Source organism: Mustela nigripes, chromosome 1 (genome assembly GCF_022355385.1).
Source record: "Mustela nigripes isolate SB6536 chromosome 1, MUSNIG.SB6536, whole genome shotgun sequence".
Classification (NCBI taxonomy): Eukaryota; Metazoa; Chordata; class Mammalia; order Carnivora; family Mustelidae; genus Mustela; species Mustela nigripes.
In genome coordinates, this window is record NC_081557.1 from 86,624,475 (window position 1) to 86,643,463 (window position 18,989).

Sequence of the window (18,989 nt, forward strand, 5' to 3'; positions counted from 1 at the left end):
CAGACACCCAAGGCCTCAGCCACAGGAAACCTGGCAGCTGTGAGCCCAGAACTCACCAGAGAGTTCGGCCCCTGCCTCCCACCCATCAGAGGATCTTTCCACCACCGGAAGCTCACGCCTCTTCGTGACCTTGGGAAGTTACTGGGAGCCTATCTGGAGCAGAAAATAGACCGTGGACATGATCCCCGAGGCCCCCCCTCTACATCGAGCTTCTGGACCCTGCGCGCACCTCCAGAGGAGAGGGGAGCCGCAGGACCCGGGCCGAGCTACGGGCCTCCAGGAGCTGGCAGAACTGGGGCAGAGCAGTGCTGCAGTCACACGTTGGGGAATCAAAGCTCCAAGCTCAGGCAGGGGAGTCGTCAGGCGCTGGGAGTGTTATATTTAAGGAGCATTTTGGAGGTCAGGAAGCTGGTGAGAGGAGCAGCGGGGGAGGAGCAGCCTCGGAAACACTCCATTTCAACAAGCCTCCTCGTCCTCCAGCCAGAATCCTCTTCCAAATCCCACACCGCAGTCCATAGAGCCTGTGTAAGGGGAGGTCGGCAGATGGCCAGAGCGGCACCCGCTTAGGTGCTCCCCACTTCCCTGTCCCCTCCTCCCCCCAGCCCCCAGTCTCTTCTCCCCACCCTCTGCCACTATTAGTCACTGGCTCTGGGGTGACAGTGTGGGCTGCAGGCATTGGCCTCGCCTTCTGGTCTGTTCATCTGTGTCAGCTCCCAGCTGGGAGCCTCCCCAGCTGCCCCTCCCCTCCGGTGCTGGGACCCATGTGCACACCCCTGCCCTCCAGCCCCACCAGTCCACTGCAGGGAGGACAGGGGCAGGGAGGGGAGGAGAGGGGTGGCACGGGCCACAGAGCAGCAGAGGTCCCCAGGTTTGTGTGGAAAGCCAGCAGGGCTCGGTTCATTTCCAGGCAGCTTCCTTCTGCCTCTGGGAACCTAGGGAATCACTCAGGGCACTGGAGTTAAACAAAAAGTAAAGATAAAAAAATGGAGAGACATACCCCCCCCCCAAACCCCGCCCCATCCTTCTCTGCCCCTTCTTCACAATCTGCTAATCCAGAATGTTCCTTCAGGCCTCCAACAGGATGGGCAAGGGCAAAGCCAGGCTCCAGCCAGCTTCATCCCGCCCCCAGCTGCTTCACCACCCCAGCTGACTGGAGAGGGAGGAAGACAGGATGGAAGCAGGGGGGCCACTCTAGAGCGTCAAGTAGTCTCCCCTACATTACGTCCTGTGAGTCTCACAACGCCCAGGCAGGTAGTACTAAGCCACATTTCAGGGAGGAAGAGACTGAGGCTCCGGGGGAGCGGGGGCTCCAGTTCTCTTCCTACCGCTGGTGGCTGTCCCTAGCCCCAAGGCAAGGGGGTAATGTGGTTGATGAAAAGAAGAAAAGCAGAAAGGTGAGGCCCGTGCTGGGTCCCACGAACCCACTCCTCTCACGCTAGCCTCAGAGCCTCTCCTCAGCCAGGCCAGGATGAAATCTCCTCTCTTGCTGGCCTCAGAGGCAGAGCCCAGCGTGACCTCTGTCAAGGCAGCTCTGGACATCCCTTCTCCCTAGAGACCTCTTGGCCTCCTCGGCCCTCCTCTGTCTGGTTATGGAAATCCCAAAGAGGACCCCCCCTCCCCTTCATCTCCCGATATCTCTCCCGGCTGCCTGGAAACCTGCCTGCCCGCCTGAGTGCTGGCTCATTTGTCCATCTCCTTCATTAGTGTGTTCCAGATCACAGCTCTTTCTGCTGCCGGACAGAAGGGTGACCTGCGGGTGGTACAGCCCTCCTGTCAGGAAAGAGACACACACCTTAGAGAAACCCCACTAGCCAGGAGAGGGGACCTCACCTGACTTTACTCATCCTAATTACAAGCATAACAAAAGAAAACATCTCTCCTGCCAGATGGGAGAAACAAGGCAGATTTCTAATTACCCACCCTGATCCTCCCGGTTTACCCTCAGGAGAAATTCAGGGTGACTGATGGTATCGGGGACCCAGAAGGGAGCTTATAAGCTCAGGTTCTCTTGGGGGAGGGAGCGCCCATCCGCCCACGGCCAGCTGCTCCTGCTCTCTTCCCACCAAATGGAAACTTCTCCCTTCTCATCTAAGTCACACGTGAGGAGGACCCCTTCACAAACTGAGGAACGGAGCGAGCGTCCACTCATCTTAACAGTGAAGGACTCCTGGCCAAGGACACAAGAATTTACTGTTGGCCGAGAGCTGGCTGGATGAGAGGACAAGCCTAGGAAAATCACATTCGTACCTGATTCAAGCCTGACACCTGTCCTGGAGGTGTGTGTGCTGTGGTTTCACACGGGGATTCTGGAATTAGACCTGAGTTCAGATTCCTGCGTAATAGGTATGGGACCCTGAGCAAGTCAACCACATTTCTCAACGCCTCCCTTCCATCTACACAAAGGTGCTGGCTACAACCCATACAGTGGCTAGGTTGTCAATGACCTAACCTGTGACCTACTATCAGGTGCCCAGCACACTTGAACCACACTTACAATGATTCCCCACAAACTACAACTACCTACCGCAAGAACCAGACCCAGTTCTCCATGCCTCATCTCCGTTCTCTTCTTTACCTAAACAAAAGCTTCTGATTTTTCCCTATTCTCTGGAGGATGTTTTTATATTTTTGTTTTGCGGTATTTCTGCAGCATCTGCCAACCATTTATTTATTCGACAATTACTCTACTTACTGAGTGCCTACTTCGTTCAGCACTCGGGCAAATCGGCACGGTATTTCAACAATAAATCCAAGATCCTCCTTGTTCTCCAGAAGCTTATCATCTAATAAGGAAGTGAAGACATGGGCATTAAGTAGTTTTAACATAAAGTTTAAAGCAGTAAGTCATGTAAGAGAAGCAGAGATACTCAAGACACAGTACTTCTGTTTCCCTGAGTGAACAGAGGTCTGTAATCATTATGCCAATTTTTCAATCAATTAACAAGTAATGGCGGACATACTCAGCTAACCAATACGGAGTCTGTCTGTGACAATTATTTCCTGATTAGTCTGGTCTTAACACAAAAAGAGTCGGCCAGAGAAAGGATCCAATATTTGTCATCATCCTTTATGGAGGCAAGAACTTCTTATTAGCATGACAGGTGTCCAGAAATAGTGCCTTCGGAACATACTGCTATTGTCACTGCCAGTAAACACGGGTTTATTTGGACAGAGCAGACGGTGTCTAATGGGCTGGAATTTAAAGTTTCATTTCCTACCATTAGGACATTTTCTCATGAGAGGCTGGGGGTGGGGGCCAGAAATGTTCAAAGATGTTTCAGGCCCCTATAGCTACTATTTTCTCTAAACATCACAACGACTGAGAATGGCATCCTCATGAGCTCAGGTTCCACGTGCCTTATGATCACAGCCACTCAATAAAGTACACCTGCGTCCTTCCATAAATATATTTTTAGTTTTCGATAACATGCCCCTTTAAATTTGTGTTAAAATACTCTTAAAAAATAGTCTTTAAATATAAACAGTAGTTGTGGACATTTGAGATGGTAGTTTTGCTGCCTTCTGTAAGTAAAACAACTGTGTGGCAATTCTGTGTCAGTCCACCAGCTTCTTTCAACTTCTCTGCTACGTCTCCAAATTCAGACTTCCCTATGAGGAAGGGTTCCTGGGTTCTGGGAGCTCACATTCCGCTGTGAGGAGGGGCTCTGACTCTTAACTGCTGGGAAGAGGGATCTGAAAGCCTTCTCTAGTCAACTCCCTTGTCTTTAAGCGGTCATCTGGGTCACAGAGGTTCCTAACCCAGGGGATTTTATTGACATGTAATTGGCATATAACATTATATTAGTTTCAGGTGCAAAACACAATGAATCATTATTCGTGTACGTTGTGAAATGATTGTAACAAGCCTGGTTTACATCCATCACCACATAGTTGTACCTCTTTTTTCTCATGATGACCAAATCTACTCTTGAATGCTTTGACAATGCCTTGGAGTATGGCTGAGCCTCTCAAATCCATGCAGACAGCTCCTGCCCCTCCCCTAACCTCAGATACAAATTCTCAGTTGTTCCTGAACACCTTTCCCTGTATGTCCCACAGGCACCTCAGAGCCTGCCGTAATCAACAAAGCTTCTCACTGCCTCTCTGGCACCTCCTTCTGACTCCGACCTCCTGGCGCCTGCTTCAGTAGATGGCATCACGACCTACCAAGTCACCCGGTCAGACACCTGGCACTACTTACCCCATGCTCCTCTTCCACCTCCCACTGAACCATGTACAAAGGTATGTCAATTCTAGCTCCCGGAGCGACGCAAGTTTGTGTCTTGCTTTCACTTTTATACCTGCTTTTCCATTCTCATTATTAGGTCTGCAGGGGTACCTTCTCTCCAATTTGTGTGTTCACTTACCAAATCTTTATTGAGTGTCTGTTATATACCAAGTAATATGCTAGATGCTGGAGGGTGAAGGGGGGTGCTTGTGGTTAAAAAGTGGAAACACACTAGCACTCTGCCCTTAAAAAGCTTATAGTCTAGGGACGCCTGGGTGGCTCAGTGGGTTAAAGCCTCTGCCTTCAGCTCATGTCATGGTCTCAGGGTCCTGGGATCCAGCCCCGCATCGGGCTCTCTGCTCAGCCAGGAGTCTGCTTCCCCTTCTCACTCTCTGCCTGCCTCTCTGCCTGCTGTGATCTCGGTCTATCAGATAAATAAATAAAATCTAAAAAAAAAAAATTTAACAAAAGCTTATAGTCCAGTTAGGGAAGATAGATTTATGTTAAAAGCAACAAACAAACAACAAAGAGGTCTTAGAGATGGCACCAAATAAGGAAATGATCAATGATCTGTCTACCCCGTAGCCAGAGAATACACTTTCAAAAGCAAATCCAATGATATCCTAAAATTATTCGATTGTTCCCATTATCAACATAATCTCAGGACAGTGTAAGGCTGTTGTGGGTTGTCAATTCCTGCATCTAGTTTCATCCCCTGTTCCTAAGGCCTGATCATGCCGAACAGTGACCTGGGCTTTGCCACGTTCATGCCATCTCCTCCCCTTGCCTCGCTCCTATTCAGGGAACAGCCACGGTGTGCCAGGCGTGATCTCGTTTAATCCTCACTACAACCCTGCAGGGTCCACACTACCGCCCTCACTTACAAATAAGGATGCAGAGATGAGAGACCGAGAAAATCCGCTCAAGGTCACAGAAGCAGAGGGCAGCAGTGTCAGCACTGGAAGGCACATCTGTCTGATGCGGGTTCCTAACACCCCCTCCCTTCTCCTGTCCACCTGAGAAGCCCCTACCAACGCCTCGGGTCTCAGAGCAAATGTGGCTTCCTTTAGAAAGCCCTCCTGCCTGCCCAGGGAACATCAAAGAGTTCTTCAGTGCTTCCCTGCTGACCTCAACTTCTGTTACAACCCCCATTACCTTGTACCATCATAATGTGTTTACTCATCTGTCTCCCCCAACAACCCGTGAACAAGCGCTCCCGGTGCTCACACACACACCATCGAATGGAAACCTCCACCCTGAGCCTTCCGCTGACATATTCCTGGCATTTCACACTCGTCGAGCGTGTGGACCGACGAATGCCCACCAACTGTTCTCGGGGATGAAACAGAAACTCTCGGGGCACAATTTACCATCCACATATCTTAACCCAGTCATGTCAGGACATCAGACGGCCCCATTCTGAAACCACAACCTTAAAAACAACAGCCACGGAGGGGGGTGGGAAGGTAGCACCATGGCAATGCAGTAACAGAGCCTCAAAAACCAGACTCCGGGAGATGAAGCTATGCCCCCAACAGCCCTCCTCCAGGAGCCCAGCGCAGTCTGAACAGGTAGTGTTGTCATCAGGAATGACCACGCTTCCAAACTGAAAGCTATTTCACCCTGGGGTACCTGAACCTAACATATGCGGGGCTAAGAGAAACGCTGAGAACAGAACCTCAGAACTAAAAGGAGAGGGGTACCTGGGTGGCTCGGTGGGTTAAAGCCTCTGCTTTCAGCTCGGGTCATGATCTCAGGGTCCTGGGATCGAGCCCCGCATCAGGCTCTCTGCTCAGTGCGGAGCCTGCTTCCTCCTCTCTCTCTGCCTGCCTCTCTGCCTACTTGGGATCTCTGTCTGTCAAATACATAAATAAAAATCTTTAAAAAAAAAAAAAAAGAACTAAATGGGGAAAGGATAAGGTAAGAGGTGCATTTACATGTATTTAGAAATATATCTACCTACGACGGCGTAAAGAAGAGGCATCCAAGCCATATGTAAACGAGGTACCAATGAGTCACAACATGAATCTGCACTCAGCACCGGCACTGCACTGACACGCAATCAGAGATTTGGTACATTGGCCATCATCCATAAGCTCTCTCAGCACCTGGGCTGCAAAAAGCAAAAGCTTCTTAAGCATTTCTGAGTTTTAAACCTTCTAGAGATCTGGTGAGAGCCATGGGTACTCTTCCCAGAAAAATGCAGAGATACAAAATTCCACCTACAAATGAATGAGGCTCAAGGACCCTCTCCTAAGGAACTTCCTGGTTCATGGACCCAGACGGAAAGCACCTGAACTCAACTCCTCCAAAGCATTTGGAGAACAAAGGTTAAAGAAAAAGCCATCACTGTCCTGGGGTTAAATGGTATCAGTGTCCAATGATCAATCAGATTCACTATTCAAGGTCCTGAAAGCAAAGGCTAGCCTCAAGAACAGTCCAGCTCCAAAGCCAGCTCGCCCATCTGAGTAGACAGTCTGCAATCTGGACAAGCGGACGGTCAGGGCCGCTGCTAAATAGAACCGTTGTCTCCCTTCTTCAAAGAAAAAGTATTTGATGAATCTAAGCTCGTTAAAACAACAGCTGTGTGTAATGTTCACCACTGTGCAGACTAGAAGACTTAATCCCGACAGGTTAAGTAATCTGGGTCAGATCATATCCCATGTGGGAGTTAGGACAAAGGGGCCGGGAACCCAGATCGGCAATTCGCAGTGACCTGTCTTAACCTCTAGAACACATTAATGCCCACGGCACCCTTGCTGCCTGGGCCTTCAACCTCATCCTCTCCATATACACTTGGGGTGCCCAACTGTTTCAGAAGTCTAGCTTTGTCCAGTCTCGCATCTCCGAGACAAAGAAGACCCTGCCATCTGACCAAACAGGCAAGCCCCAGCCCAACCAAGGGCTGAGAAATTCTAGGACTACAGGTCTCCCCCTACACGTAGGGGCCGGGGTTGAGGCTAAGACCCCTCCTTAGATCCCCCATCCACTCCCAAGGGCTCAAGTTCCTTGTTAGGGAAAAAGCACAGAAAAACAAATTCCAAACGGCAAGCAGGATTCAGGAGGGATTCAAAATCTGTCTCAGGAACGCCCTCTAGTGAGCCAGCTGGGTCCATGCGACAAAGCCACGGGCACCACTCCCTAGAGGGGCCCAGACCCACACATTCATTGGGGCATCAGATGAAGGGTGGGAGGAGACAGCAGCAGCATCTGCCACTCAGAGCCCAACTCCTCGCCAATCCCAAGGCCATCATGTGCTGCAGGATGAGAGGCAGTCTCTGCTCTCAAGACGGTCAGACCCACACCCACCCCACCCGTTCCTTATACAACGGGCAGAGGGAAGAGAGAAGCAAACAGAAGGTGGGCAGGAAGGAGACGGATGGCACAGATGGGTGGAGAGAGCACTGTGGCATGAGGTAGAGGCAGAAAAGAGAGACAGGATAGGGATAAATGAAAAAAACGGGCAGAGCTAACATGACGACGGACACAGAAGTCAGCCCAGACAGAGCTAGAGTCCCCGTCCCCTCCCCTGCTCAGACTCCAGGGCACGTGAAGGTGAGGGGTGTGCTCTGCGGGATGAGCCCTTCCTCCCCTCTCCTGAGGGCATCCTGCTCAGGTCGGTTCCCTCTGCTCTGACACAGCCCCTGGACGCTGGGGACTGGTGGGCTGAGGGACAGGAGGGGAGAGAAAAGTGAACCAAAGGCAGAACTCGCCAAGCGAAGCCACTTACGCACAGTGCGGCCGGCAGCATTTCCATCCTACCTTTGCTGTCGCCATATCAGCCGGCTCCATGATCTCTGCTTGGCCTAAGGAGCAGCGGACCATCCAGAGAGAAAAGGCAGAGTCACAAACGTCCACCCAGAGAGAACTAACCACCCCTGTGGAAGGTCAGGGAAAACAAGACCCTGTTCTATGGCCCCTCAGGTTGTCCTCTCCCGGCGGGCGAGGGGGTCGCGCGGGAGGGGACAGGAAGGAGGCTTGGGGTCCCAGGCAAGTCAGGGGGCTGCCTGGCTTCCCACAGGTGCTCACGTCAGGCTGAGTCAGGGGGCCTCTCCCCTCGCCTGGGACTTCTTCCCTGGAGGCAAGTGTGGGCCTCCCGGGGCTCCCCCTGCTGGGGGAGAGCGCAGAGAGGTGGGAGGGCCCGGCCTCCCATCACCCGGCCAACTGGTACCCACAGGTCAGGAAGAGGGGAGCGTGTGGGCAGCGGCCAGCTGGAGGGTGCTGAGCAAGTGCTGGGGCAGCAGGTAGGGAGGAGGCTGGGGGGCCGGTGGGCGCAGGCGTGACAACCTCAAGAAGGGGGTACGGGCACTCAGCTGGAAGCGGGAGGCGCCGGAGCCCTGCACGGCTAGGTGGAGAACGCAGAGGGAGAGGAACGTGCCGGGCGAAGCCACTCACCTTGCAATAACATTCAGACTGACTGAGGCCTACACAGAAGCCAGGAGCGGGCGGTTCACACCCCCCCACTCCACTCCCAGAGACTCCCAGCCTCTGTCTAATGGTACATGAGAGCAGCCGGCAGCCCGGCTGGATCTGCAGAGGCCCCTGGCTCGCGGCGAGCAGCCTGATTGGAGGAGCAGGATGACTTCATCCGGCCTCATTCATCACTGTAGGTTTCCTGCCCGGCAGGGACGGGCCGCTCTGCGAGCCGAGACTACAGCTTCCTCTCCGGCCCATTTCACTCTGGCAACCTGGGATAGGCTGTGTCAGCCAGAGGCCGCCAGGGGAAAGGGAGCGGAGCACCCCAGGCCCTAGAGCGCGGAGGCTGCTCCCGTTTTAGGGAGAGTGCAAAGCCTCTCCTCCAACAGAACACAGCACAGCATGCGTATTCACGGTATGTGCACGGGCGGAAACACAAAGGGGCAACACTCCACAACGCTCGTGTGCTTTCCCGAATCCCTGACCTTCCTGCCTAACCTTTAGAGATAGTCTCCCAATCAAAGAGAATAACCAAGGGGTGCCTAGGTGGCTCAGTGGGCTAAAGCCTCTGCCTTCGGCTCAGGTCATGATCCTAGGGTCCTGGGATTGAGCCCCGCGTCAGGCTCTCTGCTCAGCGGGGAGCCTGCTTCCCTTCCTCTATCTCTCTGCTTGCCTCTCTGCCTACTTGTGATCTCTTTCAAATAAATAAATAAATAAATTTAAGAAAAGAGAGAGAGAGAATAACCGAGGCAAAAGCAGGATCTTCAGGCTTCCCCGTGAGTTCCAGCTCTACCAGCTCCTCCCAAAGTGTTACCCTGGCCTTGCTGTTAAGATCCCCTGAGTCCCTGATGCTTATGGTTTCGGACCCATGAAATGTTAAGGTGGAAGGGACCTTCAAGCTTTGGCTCCATTTTACAGATGGGAAAATGAACACCCAGAAAAGAGTGAAAGGGTTGGGGCACCAGGGTGGCTCAGTCGGTGAAGCATCAGCCTTCGGCTCGGGTCGTGATCCTGGGGTCCTGGGATGGAGCCCCTAATCGGATTCCCTGCTCAGCGGGGAGTCTGCTTCTCCTTCTCCCTCTGCCCCTCCCCCTCGCTTGTGTTTTCTTGCTCTCTCTCTCTCTCAAATAAATAAAATCTAAAAAAAAAAAAAAAAAAAAAAAAAAGTGAAAGGGCAAGGAAAGAACTGCCAACACTCCTTTTCCGATTCCAGATGGACTTACCCGCAAAAAAGGGGAGACCCTGAAAGAAATAACACCCTTCATTTACCCATCCCCCAGTCCAGCTTCCAGAACAGAGGAAAAATCCAGCATAGCAAGGGTTCAACAGAGAGCTTAAAATATAAGAGAATTTTTAAAAAGAAGGCAATGAACCTGTGACCTCTCGGTCCGGTCCGTTCTGGCCTTCTCCTCCCCTCATTCTTCTCTCTGACCCTGCTTCTGTTCAAGCCTGACTTCACAACCAAAGTGCACATTCAGGTAGACCAACAACAGAGCAGTAAAGGGTTTCCCAAAAGAATGATACTACTACGGATTCGACCAGTTTCCACAGCCTTTGTGCATCTGGCTTAATGACAAAACAGTAAGAATTACAACTCCCATCTGCCTGGGGCTCTGGGGTATTTTCAAATCTGCTGCCTCATCGGATACTCGCAGGAACCCTGCGAGGTAAGCTGTTCTCCCTTCCCAAGAGAACGGAACTGGAACTCAGAGACTTTCAGGGACTTACCCGAGGTCACACAGCACAGCAGAGCTGGGATTCAAGCCCGTGTTCGTGGACACCAAACCCCTTGCTACCTCTCCCACCACTTTTCCCCCTTCAATCGGTCCCCAACTTCTGCTTCCATTATTACAGACTGAGAATATAAAACCTCAATTTAATATTTCTCTTTGGAGACCACCCCCTTTTCTGTGAAAGATGCCAAGTTGTAAGAAAATGCATTATCAAGACATGGGGGGAAAAATCCTGGGCATATTCAGAGGTTGGTATATATATTAGCAAATCTCCTGTGTCCAACGGAAACAGTTTTTAAAAAGAATCATCAGGGGGCATCTGGGTGGCTCAGTTGGTTGAGCAACTGCTTCCAGCTTAGGTCTTGATCCTGGAGTCCCAGGATGGAGTCCCGCATCAGGCTCCCTGCTTGACAGGGACTCTGCTTCTCCCTCTGACCTCTCCCCTCTCCTACTCTCTCTCTCTCCCTCTCCTCTTTCTCTTATATAAATAAATAAAATCTTAAAAAAAAAAAATCATCAGGGACTCCTAGGTAGAGCAGCGAGTTAAGCCTCTGATTCTTGGTTTCAGCTCTGGTCGTGATCTCAGGGGCCTGCATCAGGTTCCATGCTCACTGGGCAGTCTGCCTGAGAGTCTCTCTCTCCCTCTCCTTTTGCCCCTCCCACTCAGGCTCACTCTAATTAATAAATCTTAAAAAAAAAAAAAAAAGAATCAAAGATTCACTCATATTCACTTTATTTAGGCAGCACAGTAGACCAAACATCTCACCAAAGTGGTCAACTATCAGGATTAAAATGAAGGGGGAAAAAGATGCATTCCTGGTTCCAGCCACCAGAAGCACTGAGTAGGTCATGGCTCCCTAACCTATCCCATCTTATCCTATTAGCCAAGAGGCACAAAAGTTCCATAAAACCAAAGGAAAAAGGACAAGAATAGAAGTAGTAGACTATACCATTTAGGCTAATGGACTGATCTTCTTCAACTCACTGCCCCATGGTCACTGACACAGTCAACCTGGAAAGGGTCCATGGCACTGCCAGAACGGCACTAGAGGTATTCCACTGTACCCTGCACAAAAAAAGCTGTGTGCAGGCTCTGCCAGTTCCACACATGCCATCTCTGCTCAGAGGCCTGCAGTGCTCCTCCTGGCTATCGCTCTGGCCTGTGGCCCTCTCTCTCCCTGGGCTGACAGTCAAATGCACAAACAGATGGAGAGCAGAAGCCTAGTAGCCACGAGGGAGGATGTTCTGTTTCAGCAAAATCATGCAGAGATTGGACCCATGTCCACAGGACTGCACCCAGTCTCCCAAACGACCAAATACCTCAGTCCTTACCAGCATCCGACAGTCACACAGCCCTGGGTGGCGAGCACAGCACACAGCATTCAGGTGAGCTGCTCAGCTAGAATCATCTGTGTGTACTTTATAAGGCAATTTAAACATCCTGAACTCCAAGCGGCGGGGAGATAGCTGTCAGCTACAGAACGGACAAGGCAGAAGACGGGGCAGGGCAGGAGGGAGGGGGCAATGCTTGGTTTCAATGAGAAAGGAGGGAAAGAGTATGTCCCAGAGGCCAAAGAACATTCCAGGAAGAAAGACAGAAAAGAGAACAACACTGAAAGGGAAAAAGGAAAGGAAACCTGACGCAGACAATCTCATTAAGAAGTCACTGTACCCACGCTTCTGCTAACCAGAAAGGAATCTACCTAAATAATGGACTAAGTAACTCCTCTAGTCCACGCCATCTGCTCTTTGAATTAAAGGCCAGAAGCTTCTTCTACAACTCCGTGTCGTTCCGTTCTGCCTAGTATTTAGTGAAAAGACAACGAAGGAGAGAGAGACAGAGATGGGTACATGGGACGGTAGCATTTATCATCACATCATTTTCTCTCCAGGGGAATTATTCGTACTAATTACTTTACCCTGGGTATTATATTCTAACTCCTTAATCACTGTACTTATATAATAGGTTTAAAACCCAGATACAGAAGAGAGGCTAGGGTGAGTTTGGGCAGAGGACGGGGAGGGTGTGGTGGGAAGTATAGGACCCAATTCCCTAAGGACAGCTCAGAGGCTGGACACCGGCACCTGCTTCTTTCAGGAAGGGCCTCCTCCCGAGCAGCTGCCTACTGGTGGGAGGGGCTGCAAGGAAGCCAAGGAAAGCTGCTTCCAAGCCCGGCCAGATCAGCATCCCCCCCACCCCGGGGCACCATGGGATATGTAGTTCTTGGAGCAAAGTGCAGTGGTGCAGCCGTATCTGCATTGCTGATCAAATGTGCAGCCTGATCACTCTGCCTATCCCGAGACCGCCAACTCCTTGCTGGCACCTTTGCCAGGAAGGTACCATTCCTTCTCTCCGGAGTCTTGACTTTAAACAGAAGAGATGGTGATGAAACAGGGAGGGGTGCGCAAACTACAGGCGTCCAGAAACATGAAGACCTTGAGAGGTCACCTAACGTCTTCCTTCCGTGGATAAAGCGAGGCAGATGAAGGGGGAAAGGGGTGTGTGTGTGCATGTTTTCTCACCACCGTGCATGTCTGATGCCGGAGCTGGAAGGTGACTTCTCCTCATCTCTTTCGCTCACTAACCATCAACCCTAGGGAGAGGCATTCAGGCGCGGGGACAAGCGTACCTCTCCAGCCATTCTGCTCAAGTCTGAATTCTGACTCAAATGCCCACCATCTGTGTGACCTCAGGCAAGTTACTTAGCCTCTCTGTGCCCTCATTCCTCATCTGAAAGCCACAGATATTACTCAACTCATATGCTACATGAAGGTAGCACACATTAAGGGCTTAAAACTGTGTCTTAAGAGTTAGGGTTCTTTTTTTTCTTATTATTATTCAGTGGCTCGCCACTAATCTTCTCCTGATTCAGCTGACCCCTCTCCCCCAGAGCATGAAATTTTAAGTCCTCTGCAGAGCTGAAGATGGCAGAGGTAGAATGAACTGAAAACAAGCCCACCTGCTTTTTCAGATGAATGAAGACATGAAAATGGAGCGGGGGCGGAGGGGGGGGGGGAAACGGTCATCAGAATATGAAAAAGGGGGACGCCTGGGTGGCTCAGTTGGTTAAACAGCTGCCTTCAGCTCAGGTCATGATCCCAGCGTCCTGGGATCGAGTCCCACATCGGGCTCCTTGCTCCGCAGGGAGCCTGCTTCTCCCTCTGACTCTGCCTGCCACTCTGTCTGCCTGTGCTCGCTCTCGCTCGCTCTCTCTCTGACAAATAAATAAATAAAATCTCTAAAAAAAAAAAAAAAGAATATGAAAAAGGGCAGAAAAGGAACGAAGACGGGAACTACGAGTGGACATTAAGGGGGACTTATAGGGGAGTTTGTGGAGTAAAAAGCCATCAAAGAACAATTAAAGAGTCCAAACAGAAATAAAGAAGGGGAGGAAAGATTCACAAAGAGAATCAGGGACGTTGATCAGGCTGGAGGAGGGAGAAAGGAGACTGAGCAGAGTGGCAAGTTCCATGAGAGAACCTGACTACAGCACCTGGGAGTTCTGCGAGGACAGAAACTGCTCAGCAGGGGGAAACCAGAGCGACTGCAGCTAACCCAGCAGGGTTCAAGTCTGGAACCATCTTGTGAAGCGGGCCTAGGCCCTGGAGATCCCGGGTGCTGCAGCGGGGCTGGGCCGGAGGGGCTTCTCAAACGGTCAGGACAGGAGGGGGAGAAGGGGGTGGTAAGAATTAAGGTTCAGGTTCAAGGAGGAAAGGAAGTAGCCTTTAGTCAGCTACAAGACGGCACCCGCAGCTCTGAAGTCAAGAGGAGAGAGGCAGGCCTCTCTGAGCGCAGGCAGCCATAGGGTAGACAAAAAGGACAGTGCCGGCCCCTGGGCCATTGCTTAGGGAAGCTCGGATCTCAGGCAACACTCTTGAGAGTCTTTGCTGGTATCAGATCAGGCCCTTCTGCATCTAAGTTCCTCAGGGTAAAACAACAAGTCAGGCAGGGGAGAGGCCTGCCCCTTAGCCACTAGCAATTCCTGGGACCTCACAAGCAACAGGAGTATCAATGATACCCCTAGAGCCGGACAGGGCGGTGCTGCAGAGCGGTTAGGACCTAGAGTCAAGGCGTCTGGATTCACATTCTAGACCATCACATTAGAGCTGTATATGCTCTTATCCAAGTTACAAAACCTCTCTCACGGCCTCAGTTTTTTGATCTATAGAATGGAGGTAACAGTTATACCGGTTATACTATTTCATAGCAAAATGCTGACATTTAAATGAGAGCCCAGTGCCTGACACATACCAAAAATAGTCACTCAAGGTTCACTAAGACAATGCTGTCTTCTAACCACTATCTTTAGGGCAGTCAGAGGTTGGGAACAATAGGTATTTCAGGAGTTCCCCTGGCCCGCCCCTCCATCTGTACCCAGCACTGCTCAGGTTACACAAGCCCTTCCCCCTCCCTACCCTCTCCAGCCAGCAGCGGGTCCCGTCCTGTACTTCCAGATGACAGATTTGTGCAAGTACTTTTAAAATGAAAAGGGTCACCGATACAGAGGGCAGATTCATTCAGGGTGAGATTTTTTTTTTTAAGATTTTATTTATTTCTTTGACAGACAGAGATCACAGGTAGGCAGAGAGGCAGGCAGAGAGAGGGGGGAAGCAGGCTCCCCACTGAGCAGAGAGCCACATGCAGGACTCCATCCCAGGACCCTGAGATCATGACCTGAACTGAAGGCAGAGGCTTAATCCCCTGAGCCACCCAGGCGCCCCTCAGGGTGAGATTTCACATGGCCATTCAGGGTGAGGACATGTAGGAAGCCACAGGATTAACTGAGTAGGGGGTCCACAGGGAGGGGAGAGGGGGCATAGGGCAATGCTGAGCTTTTTGGAGTACATGGTAAATGGGCACCATGCACGCTGTCCTGTGTGCTCCAGAGGCAGATAATGGGAAAAGCCTTAGGACGGAAGGTGTGAGGCTGTCTGAATGCCCTGGGGGCATCACTGGACGCAGGCCGCTGGCCTGCTAGGAACCACTGCTGAAGCTGAGGGAGACCAGACAGGACGCCAGACCATGGTCAGTGACCCCTGGACAGCGCAGCAAGCTGCAGCAGGCTCGGGGACTCCCGTGGAGAGTGGCTCATCCCCCATTCTGGGCAGCAGCCAGGATGGACCAAAGGTGAGCAGGCAGCCGAGGGACGGTCTCCAAGTCAGGAGCGTTCTCCTTCTGCTCTCAGGTTTCTTCTAGGGAACTGGGACAGAGGTTGAAGGACGCAGCTACAGATCCCGGCCAAGTCCTGGCCAGGGGCTAGGCAAGAGAGTCCAAGCCAGCAAAGGGAAATGTGAAGGGGAATGCTTCCAGGGACGACCATCCTCTCCAGACCGCTGCTTGGTCCTCACCACCCTCCAAGAATACAGGACCCACCAGGGAGGGCTGTTGCAATCGAATGAGAAAACAAAAACAGACCATAAAGCTACAGAAGCTGGGTTGGGGAGGGGGGGATGGTAATATATATCCAAGGAAGAATCTGAGTGGAGGGTCTAAGACGAACACACAAACCCAATTGCTCAGCCCATCTGGCCATCAAGTCTGCCTTTTCATTGGCAGTTCCCTCCTCCTACTGTCCTGGTCCTATGAGGTGGGGGCTGTAGGGTCAGGTGGAAAGTCCTGCCCTCCGTGGTAGGAGGGGAATCCAGGCCATGCCCCCTGCCTCCTGCCTGCTGAATAACACCCTTCTCGCTCCTTGAGGGGATGTGGTGGCCACTCTCTCCTCTCCAGCAAAGCCACTGCCAGCAGGAGGTGCTGGCGAGCCCAGCAAACAAAGAGCGAGGGAAGGTAAAGAACTTGTGTTCCTCAAGCCAACACCAAGAGGGCCTTCTCACCTGATACCAACAGAGAGATCAGAGCGACCACAGTTCTGTTCTGTGGTTTAGACATAATACTGAACCGAAAGAAAGCATCAGGAATGTACTTTCCAATAACTGACCTGTTAGTTAAAAAACCTATGGCACTTCTCAAAAATCAACAAAGCATATGAAACACACTCAAAACAAAAACAAAAAACAAAAACAAAACACAAAACCCTATTTGGCTTCAGGCATATTTAACTGAATCATTCAGAGTCACTGGGGTCTATTCCCTCCTTGACAATTTGTCTTGTGTTGCGTCTGGCTTGAAGCTTTGCCACAAATCATCTTCATTAATGGACTCACTCACACATTCCCTGGAGCTTCAGGTCCAGGAGACAGGGGAAGAAAGATCCATCCAACATAAGGAAAAGCAGAAGGTTCAGCGCTGGGTGCCCCAAGTGTCCCAACGGCCACATGGAGGCTCTCTCAAGGGGAAGTCATAAAAGGCGGCTCTGGAGTGGAATCTCAGATCGCTTATAAGGAATGACAGTGGACAACCCAAGTTCTTACAGGCCTGTTATCATAGTTAAGTAAGAAAGGACATGGAAAGCACACTGATGAACACATAAAAGACTCTCAAAACAGCCGATTATTATTAATCATAACAGATAATACCTCAGAACTTTTATGGTGCCCACAGACTAAGTCCACGGACATTCTGTATTCTCTTAGATTTGCTCACCACATTTGTACAGCTTTTGTAGTTTCCCCTAACTCGAAGTTTCTTTACTGAAAGAAACCCCAATTAATTTCCTTCAATTTCCCACTATGGAAGTTATTCACAAAGAGGCAGATGTCCGCTTGATGTGGGGACTGAAGAAGAAATTCACAACTGAGGAAGGAGCAGAGAGATAAGCCTCCTTAAATCCCTTCTTCAGGCCACCTCTGCGGATCTAGGTCCCACCCCCCATTTATAAGGACAATGGACAGACACTCTCAGCCAGATGCCAAGTCCACCCATTCATTGAGACGCCAAGAAAAGGAAACCCCGGTGTTTCACTTCTAGAGGGAAAGGAGTCCAATAGAGACAACCGTTCACTCCGTGATCCCCCTAATGAGTCTGTCCTGGGGCCACACGAATCAACTCAGTGTTTCAAGCCTAGCCCTGGTTCTCCCGAGGGACTCCCCCATCCAGCTCGCATACCAGAGACACAAGGGAGTGTCTGTGTTAGTGTCTGGGGGCCAGGAGCGGGGGTCCCCAAGAGCCGTCCACAGCCTTAGCCCCTCTTTCAATCGCAGAACAATTCCCCCGACCCCGGTTATGAGGGGTTTCTCGCATCTAGACGAAGACTTTAACCTTCAGACTAGGGAACGGGGAAGAGGGAGGGGGCCCAGCAGGGAGCTGCCTGCTGCTCACCCATCAGAGGATAAGAAGAAAAGCAGCATTGAGCAACCTGCAAAGTTGGTGACAGATAAGATGAAATGATTAATTTAATTACATATCCCCACCCTGCCCACCTCTCCCCCTGCTGCAGAACCGGGATTCTTGGGCTATGCAGCCAACAGCTGCGGGAGAACAGAAGCGATGCACTGATACCAGGGCCCCTGAGGGCTAGGCATTAAAAAGGCGCCATGGGTCTGCCAGAGGCTCCCTAGAACGCTGGGCTCTCCCTGTCCCATGACCATTCACTATTAAATTGCGTACATGATGTTCCCTAGAGCAGAGTTAACAGGAGGCTTTTGACCACGGGTCACGTTCCTCCGAGTGCAGTTCAAGACCCCCAGAGTCAGAATCGCTTGGGATGGGTGTTAACTATGCAAGTTCCTAGGCCCACCCCAGTCCACAGGGCTCAGAACTGGAGAGAGGGGCCCAGGAATCTGCACACTGGATAAGCCCCACATGGGATCTCGACACCCCGTATGGCCGCTCTGGTCCCCCGAGGAGGCTGCACATGATCAAGGGGTATGTGCACTCCCGGGGGCAATGCAGGAAGGGAAGTATTAGAACTTACATAGATCTCTATTTCTTTTTATCTCATCCTTTTAAAACATCTGCTTAATTACATAATGAGCAATTCAGTACAGCAGTGCATGTATATCATTTATATAAATGCGTTCACACGTGCATATATATGTGTGCATATATGAACATGTGTGTGTGTACATGCGTGTATATACACACGTGTGGGTTTGTGTACATTGGTGGAAATATGTATATATATTGGAGGAGACAGCTCAAAAATGTTTCACTGACTCAGGTTTGCAACCAAGTTAGAGTATCAACTTCTGGTACAATGACTTATTCATCTCCTGGAAGGGAAAGCAGGGCGTGGTCTCCACAAACAGGTGCTCTGAGCTCCCATTATTCGTCAGTAACATGCTGGAAGAACTCTGGGATTCTGGCCTCCAACTGCACCTCAAGACTGGATAAGAGGGAGACAAAGGAGGTAGCAGGACAGGGCAAGCTGGAGGTGGAGTCTCGGCCTGAGCCCCCCGGGGTACTGCCACCCACTCACATTCCTTCTCCACTCCCACTGGTAGGAGGATGGGATTTCTCCCTGGCAGGAGGTGGGGAGGCTGGGGAACAAGGTTTACCATCTGCCTGCCTGCCTGCCGCTTGTTCAAATCCAGATCCCAACTCCGGCATCCGCCGAGATAGCACAGTTTGCCGAGCTATAATTAACAGCCCCCTTTCTCAGGCAGGAAAGGAGAAATGCTGGAGTAGGAGAAACGCGGAGCAGGTGACGGCTACACCTGCAGACAGTTCTGCTGACGGCCACAGAGCCGGCCAGGCCTGCCAAAGAGGAGCTACG

The 18,989-nt window shown here is 51.2% G+C and overlaps 1 protein-coding gene across 12 annotated transcripts in view; it reads right to left on the reverse strand.

Moving 5' to 3' along the window:
• The window catches only part of GRAMD1B (GRAM domain containing 1B), a 242,496-nt gene that overhangs the window by 101,824 nt on the left and 121,683 nt on the right, over positions 1 to 18,989 (reverse strand). The window contains exons 1-2 of one of the 12 annotated variants that reach the window (XM_059414931.1): positions 8,624 to 8,708; positions 7,991 to 8,034 (exon numbers count right to left, since the gene is read on the reverse strand). The exons of the other annotated variants lie outside the window; for them this stretch is intronic. The gene's annotated coding sequence lies outside the window, so the exon portion shown is untranslated. Of the gene's footprint in view, positions 1 to 7,990; positions 8,035 to 8,623; positions 8,709 to 18,989 lie in introns of those variants that run through there. 12 annotated transcript variants of the gene reach the window in all.